The following is an 11,264-nucleotide window of genomic DNA, read 5'->3' on the forward strand; positions in this document are numbered from 1 at the left end:
AAAAATAAATACAATGTTTTTACTAGTTTATATAAAAAATTTGGGATTACTCTTTTGGTTTTCATTTTAATTCAAAAATATCAACTTAGTCCTCTAATTTTTTTTAATTCCAGTTTGGGTTCCGATTTTTGAAAGAATGAAGTAATTTGTTTTTTTTTTGTTTTGGATTGGATCAATGTTTTTCCATAAAACTTGTAGTTGTGAATAATGATTTTCTTTATTAATGTAATTGATGTAACATGCATAAATTTTATAATACAATTTTTTAATATCACATTATTTATAAATGTTTTATTAGAAATAATGACAGTCATAAAAATAAATAAATATATATATATAGAATAATAATAATAATAATAATTAATAAGTAATACTATAATGATGATAATAAACATTTAAATAAAATGATAAAAATATAAAGGATAAAGAAATTAAGATAACTTTTTTGGAAAAAAATAATAATAAAGAAAATATATATATATATATATATATATATATATATATATATATATATATTAAAAGAGCACGTGCGTTTAAATATTTTAATGTGAGTTTTATTCCTTTTGATACAGGATGCAAGGAATATACTAATAGCATTCCTGTTTGGCTAATCACGTTGAACGTTGTTGGATAAATCTTAGTACATAACGTCAGAACATTAAATGTTGAGAGCTTTGGATAAATGGAGATAAACCAAATCTGAACAAAATCTAAAAGAAATTGAATGCAAAATTATATCTATATATGTATGTATAGATTTAGATGACTATAAATAACAAAGATTCAAAGCTGAAAGAAAACAAAAGAGAGTGAGAGTGAAAGGAAGCAGAGAAGTGAATGATAAAAACAACGAAGGCGTTAAAAAGAGAGTGCTAACAGTGCGAGTGTGTAAAAAGGAGAAACGTGCATTTATCTTTTTCAATCTTTGAGGTAAGGGAAGGAGACATTTATCATTTTATCTTTGCTACATAATTATTTTTATCTCTATAATTATTTAAGTAAGGTGTCCCTAACCTCATTCTAATTTATATTTAGTTCTCGTTCCTATTTATTTATTTATATTCATCTCAAGTTGTGCACTGGTCCTATTTATGGAATTTATATTTACTCTCATTTACTTATTTATATTTACCTCCAGTTACGTACTGGTCCTTTTTATTTATTTATATTTATTTTAATTATTCATTGATCCTATCTATTTAATTATTTATATAATTATATGGTTTAATATTAAAATGAAACTTATGATAAATAAAGATTTGATTATTGTAGTTGGAGGTATGACCTTGGGGATTTAAACGAGTTAGTATTAGTCAAGATGAGATGTTCTTGAGTTACTTTGTTGGCCATGAGCTCATTTATCCTGACTAGTCCCTACAGAATTAATCATTATCTTTATAAAGTATAATAAAATCCAGTCTTATGGATTTGAAGAATTTTCATTTCATTTTATCATATTATGATATGTTATATTTTTTTTTTTTGATATTTGTCTCACTTCCCTATTTTATGATTGTTTGTGAAAAACAAAATTTTATAACATTATTATAGATGGTTGCTCCCAACATGCCTGATCCCTTCTGCGCCGACATTGTGGCTGTTTTTCCGGGAAATGCATGGCAAACCAATGCAGTGAATAATTTTGTAACATTTCAGGGACCAGGAAACTCTACCATTACTTTTCTCTCTGCTCCGAATGCGCCGATTGTCATCGAAGGACAAATCGGAGTTACCTTTTATTTACCCCCAACAATCCAAGTGAATCCTATCCATAACCTTTTCCCTCCACCTGTTTGAAAGCCAGCCCTCCACCTGTTTGAAAGCCAGTATATGAGGGAAAGACTGTAAATAAATGATACTTTTTCTCCTTCTAGTATAGGAAATATAAGATGTACTAAACGGTGTAAATATAATATGCATACAATATTGTAAATATACATATATAAATGTGAATATTTTAAATATAATTATATGTTACTGTATAATTTTGCCTCTAAATTTTTATAAGTATATTGTAGAAAATAATAATAATAAATAAATAAATAGAATTTTTTTATCATCACATTAGATGGTATCAAAGCCATGTTTCATGCGAGATCTGTGAAATGTGCTCATTATTTACTAACTCATACGATTCCAGATAGCAAACATTAGGAGGAACAATGAATTAACTGAAGCAATGCAAATTATCCGAGACATGGCTGTTGCTCTAATGAGGAATCAAAGACCTGAAGGAAAACTATCACAAGGTTTAGCTGAATTTAGGAGAAACAAACCCCCACATTTTTCTGGAGGATATGATCCAGAAAAAGCTGAATTATGGATTAAGGAAATGGAGAAAATATTTTGAGTTATGAACTGTGCTGACAACCAAAAGGTGAATTATGTTGTATTTATGTTAATAGGAGAAGCTGAATATTGGTGGGATGGTACCAGGAGATTACTTGAAGGAGGAAGAATAATTATTACCTGGGATGTATTTAGAACAAAGTTTTTAGAAAAATATTTCCCTAATGATGTGAGGAGAGCAAAAGAAATAGAGTTTATGCAGTTGAAGCAAGGAAGTATGACAGTGGGGGAATATGCTTCTAAGTTTGAAGAATTAGGAAAATACTATACTTTTTTTATCACCCAGAGGAAAGGATGAAGTGTATAAAATTTGAAAATGGACTTAGAGATGAATTGAGAAAAGCAGTAGGAATACTAGAAATTGTTGACTTTCCTATGCTTATTCACAAGTGTAGATTTTTGGAAGATTTTGAGAACAACCAAAATATTTTGGACCCCAAATAAATAAAAATAAACGCAATGAGGGAAAACCTTATAATCGCCCACAATGGAGGACCCAATCCAACCAATCTTCATCAGAAAATTCTAGTAAACCTGTATATGATCATATCAGATGCTTTAAATGCGGACAAGGTTATCATGCTAAAGATTGTCATCTTAAGGGACCAGTCTGTTTCAAGTGTGGAAAACCTGGTCACATATTCTCTGAGTGTGGACAACAGAAGCCACATTTCAATTCAGTTGCAACCAAGACAAGACCTACCACAACAGGAAGAGTGTACACCATGATTGGAGCTGAAGCTGCTGAAAACCATGATCTAATTCAAGGTATGTGTTTTATTAAAGGAAAAAACTTTAAATGTACTGCATGACTCAGGTGCAACTCACTCATTCATTTCCAATTATTGTGTTCAACATCTTAATATGTCGACCTCTTTTCCAAAAACTAGTTTGGTTGTTTCAACTCCTGCAAATGACTCAGTAATTACCAATAGAGTTTGTTTAGACTGTCCACTGTTCATTGAGAATAGAAAATTTAATATGTCTACCTTTATCTCAATTAGATGTAATCTTAGGTATGGACTATCTTCCAATCGAGTCCTTTTGAATTGTGCTAAGAAATCAGAGATATTTCCAAACTCTAAGAATCTTCTAAAATCACCTACCAATTCAAAAAGTGAGCCTTTAAGGAATGAAATTCAAGGGTACTTGTTATTATCTTATATGGAAATAAAAGAGGAAGTTGAGTTGAAAAATATAACAGTTGTTCAAAATTTTCCTGAAGTCTTTCCCAATGATATTCCTGGTTTACCACCTAACAGAGAAATTGAATTTTCCATAGATCTGATGCCTGGAGTTGGACCAATCTCTATGGCACCATATAGGATGTCACCCTCTAAATTAGCATAATTGAAGAAACAATTAGAAGAGTTACTTGAAAAACAATTCATTCGTCCTAGTGTGTCACCTTGGGGAGCTCCAGTTTTGTTAGTTAAAAAGAAAGATGGAAGTTTTAAGTTGTGCGTAGATTACCGTCAATTAAATAAATTCACCATAAATAATAAATACCCTCTTCCTAGAATAGATGACTTGATTGTCCAATTGAGAGGAGCCTCTATATTTTCTAAGATAGATTTAAGGTCGGGATATCATCAAATTAGAGTAAAAGCAGAAGACATACAAAAAACTGCTTTCAGAACTAAGTATGGCCATTATGAATATCAAGTGATGCCTTTTGGTGTAACCAATGCTCCTACAATATTTATGGATTATATGAATAGGATCTTCCATCCCTTTTTAGATCAATTTGTAGTTGTTTTTATAGATGACATTCTTATTTACTCTAAGACTCTTGAGGAACATAAGGAACACCTTTGGATTGTCTTGCAAATCTTGAAAGAAAAGAGATTGTCAGCTAAATTGTCTAAGTGTGAATTCTGGTTAGAGGAAGTAAAATTCTTAGGACATGTGATTTCCAATAAGAGAGTGTTAGTGGATCCGACCAAAGTAGAAGCAGTTTTACAATGGGAACCACCAAAAACAGTGACTGAGATTCGCAGTTTTCTCAGTTTAGCAATATATTATAGCAGATTCATTGAGGGATTTTCTAAAATAGTTATGCCTTTAACCCAACTCACCAAAAAGGGCCAAGCTTTTGTGTGGACAGAAAAATGTGAAAATAGTTTTCAAGAACTCAAGAAAAGATTAACCACTTCTCCTGTTTTAGCATTACCTGATCTTACTGGACACTTTGTTATATTTTGTGATGCTTCCAAAATGGGATTAGGTTGTGTTCTTATGCAAGATAGAAGGGTAGTGGCATATAGTTCTAGGCAACTAAGAACACATGAGAAAAATTACCCAACCCATGATCTAGAACTAGCTGCCATTGTTTATGCACTTAAGATATGGAGACATTATGTTTATGGTGGTAAGTTCGAAATTTTTAGTGATCATAAGAGTCTCAAATACTTGTTTGACCAAAAGGAATTAAATATAAGACAAAGGAGATGGATGAAATTTCTAAAAGACTATGATTTTGAATTACATTACCATCCAGGAAAGGCAAATGTAGTGGTAGATGCTTTAAGCAGAAAATCTTTACATGTCTCTTCACTAATGATTCATGAAATGAATTTGTTAGAAAAATTTAGAGACATGAATTTGTCGGTCACCCTAAGCCATGATAAAATGCAATTAAACTCCATTCAGATCACTAACAATTTACAAAAGCAAATCCATGAGGCACAAGAAAGAGATAAGTTCATTAATAAGAAAAAGAAATTGATAGGTCAAAGGGGTGTGGAGAATTTTGGCATAGATAAAATCGGAATTTTGAGATTTAAGGACAAGATGTGTGTACCCAATAATGAGGAAATTAAGGAAATGATTCTAGAAGAAGCACATAAATGCAAATTAAGCATACATCCGGGCACAACAAAAATGTATCAAGATCTCAAGAAAATGTTTTGGTGGCCCAAAATGAAAAAGGAAGTGGCACAATATGTAGCAAAATGTCTAGTTTGTCAAAAAGATAAAATAGAACACCAAAAGCCAACAGGAATGCTACAATCCTTAGATATACCTGAATGGAAATGGGATAGTATAGCAATGGATTTTGTATTTGGCCTCCCACGAACCATTCAAAAATTTGATTCCATATGGGTTATCGTGGATAGGTTAACAAAGTCTGCTCATTTCTTACCCATTAATATTAGGTATTCATTGTAAAAAATGACTGAATTATACATAAGAGAAATTGTCAAGTTACATGGAGTTCCAATAAGTATTATATCTGATAGGGACCCTAGATTTACTTCAAAATTTTGGGGAAGTTTACATCAAGCCTTAGGTACCAAGCTTCACCTTAGCTCAGCTTATCATCCCTAAACTGATGGACAATCTAAAAGAACCATTCAATCTTTGGAAGATTTGCTGAGAGCTTGTGTGTTAGAAAATTCTGATAGTTGGGATCGATGCCTGCCTTTAATTGAGTTCACCTACAACAATAATTTCCATTCCAGCATAAGTATGGCACCCTATGAGGCATTATATCGAAGGAAATGTAGAACACCTTTGTGTTGGTTTGAGACCGGTGAGAATTCAGTATTAGGTCCTGACATGATTCAACATACAACCGAGAAAATCAAAATGATTAGGGAAAAATTGAGAATAACTCAGAGTAGACAAAAAAGTTATGCTGACAAGAAAAGACGACCTCTTGAATTTCAAGAAGGTGATCATGTATTCTTGAAAGTAACACCAACCACTGGAATTGGTAGAGTGATGGAATAAAAAAAAACTCACTCCCCGGTTCATTGGTCCTTACCAAATTCTTAAAAAAATAAGTCTTGTTGTTTATCAAATTTGTTTACCTCCGTTCCTTTCCAACCTTCATAATGTTTTTCATGTGTCTCAATTAAGAAAATATATTTATGATCTGACTCATGTGATAAGACCTGATACAGTACAATTAAAGAATAACCTTACATTTGACACAATGCTTGTACAGATTATGGACAATAAGGTCAAAGAATTGAGAGGCAGACAGATCCCTCTAGTGAAAATCATGTAGAATGAAGCTAATGGAGATATTACATGGGAATTAGAAGAAAAAATAAGAGGAATTTATCCTCATTTATTTTAGTATATAAAAGCAAAATTTCGAGGACGAAATTTTTATGAGGGAAGAATTGTAACATGCATAAATTTTATGATACAATTTATTAATATCACATTATTTATAAATGTTTTATTAGAAATAATGACAGTCATAAATATATATATATATATATATATATATATAGAATAACAATAATAATAATAATTAATAAATAATACTATAATGATGATAATAAACATTTAAATAAAATGATAAAAATATAAAGGATAAAGAAATTAAGATAATTTTTTTGGAAAAAAAATAATAAAGAAAATTTATATATATATATATATATATATATATATATATATATATATTTTGTGATAGGTTTTAAGCATCCAAATGTTTATTAAATGAATATACGTAGAATATTATAATATATATATATATATATATATATATATATATAAATAAATGTGAGTTTTATTCCTTTTGATACAGGATGCAGGAAATATAGTAATAGCATTTCTGCTTGGCTAATCACGTTGAACGCTGTTCGATAAACCTTAAGTACATAATGTCAGAACATTAAATGTTGAGAGCTTTGGATAAATGGAGATAAACCAAATCTAAACAAAATCTAAAAGAAATTGAATGCAAAATTTTATATATATATATATATATATATATATATATATATATATATATATATATATATATATGTATGTATGTATAGATTTAGATGGTTATAAATAACAAAGATTCAAAGCTGAAAGAAAACAAAAGACAGTGACAGTGAAAGGAAGCAGAGAAGTGAATGATAAAAACAACGAAGGCGTTAAAAAGGGAGTGCTAACAGTGCGAGTGTATAAAAAGGAGAAACGTGCATTTATCTTTTTCAATCTTTGAGGTAAGGAAATGAGACATTTATCATTTTATCTTTTTACTATGATTATTTTTATCTGTTCATAATTATTTTTATCTCTATATTTACCTTAAGTAAGGTGTCCCTAACCTCATTCTAATTTATATTTAGTTCTCGTTCCTATTTATTTATTTATATTCATCTCCAGTTATGCACTGGTCCTATTTATTCAATTTATATTTACTCTCATTTACTTATTTATATTTATCTCCAGTTACATACTGGTCCTTTTTATTTATTTATATTTATTTTAATTATTCATTGATCCTATCTATTTAATTATTTATATTATTATATGGTTTAATATTAAAATGAAATTTATGATAAATAAAGATTTGAATATTGTAGTTGCAGGTATGACCTTGGGGATTTAAACGATTTAGTATTACTCAAGATGAGATGTTCTTAAGTTACTTTGTTGGCCATGAGCTCATTTATCCTGACTAGTCCCTACAGAATTAATCATTATCTTTATAAAGTATAATAAAATCCAGTCTTATGGATTTGGATAATTTTCATTTCATTTTATCTTATTATGATATGTTATATTTTTTTTTTATATTTGTCTCACTTCCCTATTTTATGATTGTGCGTGAAAAACAAAATTTTATAACATTATTATAGATGGCTGCTCCCAACATGTCTGATCCCTATATTATGATTGTGTGCGAAAGACTGTAAATAAATAATACGTTTTCCCCTTCTAGTGTAGGAAATATAAGATGTACTAAACGGTGTAAATATAAAATGCATACAGTATTGTAAATATACATATATAAATGTGAATATTTTAAATATAATTATATGTTAGTGTATAATTTTGCCTCTAAATTTTTATAAGTATATTGTAGAAAATAATAATAATAAATAAATAAATAGAATTTTTTTTTATCGTCACAATTGACATAATCCTAGTGTCAATTTTGATGAAAAATCTTTGCTTTGCTTCAAGAAATTTAACAAAAAGGATCAAATTGCATCAATTTTTAAAAGATCGAGACCAATTTGAGACTAAAAAAACTAGAGAACCAATATGACATTTTTAGACGAAAAAATGGACTAAAAGAGTAATTCTACCAAAATTTTGGCATCCCCAAAATATTGGGTAAAGATTTGCCACTAAATATGACCATTTTGGAATGGGTGAGATGTATGTCGTTAAGTGTTTTTGGTTGAAATTGTTGCTACTACTGCCTACCTGATCAACAAATGTCCCATAACGACATTGAAGATGATGACTTTTAAGGAAATATGGTCAAGTCACTCTCCCAACCTTTATCACTTAGAAATATTTGGTTGTGTTTCTTATGCTCATACGACATAAGGAAAACTAGATGCACATCTAGTTAACTGCATGTTCTTGAGCTATACAGGTGTAAAAGGATATCAATTATGGCTACTTGATTCAGAATTCAAGAAGTCTATCATCCAAATAGACGTCATCTTTAATGAGACTGAAATGTCTTATAAGCCAAGAGTCCCAAAATGTAAGCATAGGAGTAGTTGTGGTGGTGATAAGGCAAACATTAAGGTGCAGTCTAGCACTATAGAAGTTTCTGATGTCTACAACACAATGCATTGAATGATCTTATAGATGATAGATAAGCTTCTAGTGAAGATAAATGTGCTTGTAAATATATTTTTTTATCAGAGATAAAACAAGGAGAACTATAAGGGCTACAAAGAGGTATGGGTATCCCAAGCTAATTGCATACTTCTTATAGTTGTTGCTAATGAGGTGCTAGAAAATGAATCGTCTAGTGCATCCTCTGCATTAGCAGGTAAGTAAAAGACTTAGTGGCTAGACACTATGGATGAGGAGATAAAGTCATTTCGTTTGAACAATACCCACTCCTATTTGTAGACGTGTGAGTTCTAGGTTGGTCAGTTGTAAATGGATTTTCAAATGTAAGGATGAACATATAGAAATTGGTACATGTAAATTCAAGGCTAGATTGATTAATAAAGGCTTTACCTAGATAGAAGGAATTGATTATAATGATGTGTTTTCTCTTGTAGTAAAGCATAAATTCATTTGAATGTTGTTAAACATGGTTGTGGAACTTAACCTTAAACTGGAATAGATGGACGTTAAGATGACTTTCTCTTATAGAGACTAAAATGAGAGCATTTATATGATGCAACTAGAATGATTTAAGGTAGAAGACAAGAAGCATAACGTTTTTAAGTTAAACATAATGGTTTGAAGCCATCCTCAAGGCAATGGACAAATGATTTGAAGAGTTAATTACAAAGATTAGTTTTGAACATAGCAAGTATGACACTTGCATCTACTTCAAGTTTCTAGTAGAAGGTTTATTCATTTTATTGTTTTTGTATATAGATGATATGCTAATTGCAAGCAATAGTAAACTTGAAGTGTATAAGGCTTAAGTTGAGTTGAATAATGAGTTTGAAATTAAGGATATTGGAGTTGCTAGAAAGATTTTAGGGATTGAGATCACTATATGACATGACCAAGAGCGTCTATATTTGTCTTAGGAGACCTACCATAGAAAAATCCTTAACAGGTTTAGAATTTCAAAATTGAAATTTGTGTCCACACCACTTAGATCTCACTACAAGTTGAGTGATGAACAATATTCTAAGATGGTGGAGGAACAGAGATATATGGATGGTATTCCATACGCAAATATTGTTGGTTATGTTATGTATGTTAACATTTGCACTCACCTTAATATAGTCTATGTTGTAAGTGTTGTGAGATGGTTTATGCCAAACCCTAGACAATCTGATTACCAAGTTCTTAAATGAATTTTTAATATTTGAAGGGATCACTTGGAAAAGTCTTGGTTTATAGTGGAACACGACGATGCACTGAAATTAGTCCCATAAAAGGGTTTGCTCACTTGGACTATGTTGGGTTTTTGGACACTAGAAAATATCTTGCAAGATATTATTGGCAAAAGAAGAAAATGGTGAAGATCATTCTTCAAAAGTAAATTTTGATGATGATAAAAGCAAGTCTAAGAACTTAAAGTGATGACCAAAGTTATTGGAAGACTTATATTGGGTTTATGTATTTGATTGAGCCTTTGTATAAGTCATATATTAATGAATAGATTTTTTGTAGGACTTAACTTAGAAAGTCATAAAGCAACATTCATAGACAAAGATCACACAGGGAATGATTTTATTTATTCAAGAAATTTTGTGATAATTGATTATCATTAATGATAATCGATTATCTAATTGAAATCAAGTTTTTTGAAAGAGTCTCTATGATAATCGATTGTCACTAATGATAATATATTATCATAGAGAAAAAAATATTTTCAAAAAGGTTTTTGTGATAATCGATTATCACTTATGATAATCAAATCAATGGTAGTTGTGACTTGACTATTTAGCTTCTTGACCTAATCTTAAAAATGACTTCTATAAAAGTGGTAGGCTTTCATTTTAAAATACATGAGTTGGGTTATAACTTAGTGTGGAAAAGCTTTGAAAACCAAGTCTGGGAAGAGCGATAACTTTCATCAGGTGTAATCTTGAGTGATAACGTGTTGTTGTTGCTAGGTGAAGTTGTTCATTATTTGTGGATTCAAGGAAGGTGTTTCTTCATCTCTTGTGTGACTCAAGAAAGGTGTCTTCATCCTTTGTAGGACTCAAAATAGGTGTTCATCCCTTGTGGATTTCAAGGGAGGTGTCTTTCATCTCTTGTGGCTTCAAGAGAGGTGTTTTCTTTCCTAAATTGTTCTCACTCCTATTTGTAATCTCAGTTTACTTTTAGTGTTTCAGTTAATCGCTCTTTAGAGAGATTAACAACTGGACGAAGGGTCTTTTTATCTGAACTAGTATATAAATAACTTTGATATTAAAAGGAATAAAAATTAAAGCACAATTTTTATTAAACAAACTAATTCACCCACCTTCTTGGTTTTTGTCCAAACATGAATATTCCGCTGTGCGATTCTAACAACTATG

Source organism: Vigna unguiculata, chromosome 6 (assembly GCF_004118075.2).
Source record: "Vigna unguiculata cultivar IT97K-499-35 chromosome 6, ASM411807v1, whole genome shotgun sequence".
Taxonomy (NCBI): Eukaryota; Viridiplantae; Streptophyta; class Magnoliopsida; order Fabales; family Fabaceae; genus Vigna; species Vigna unguiculata.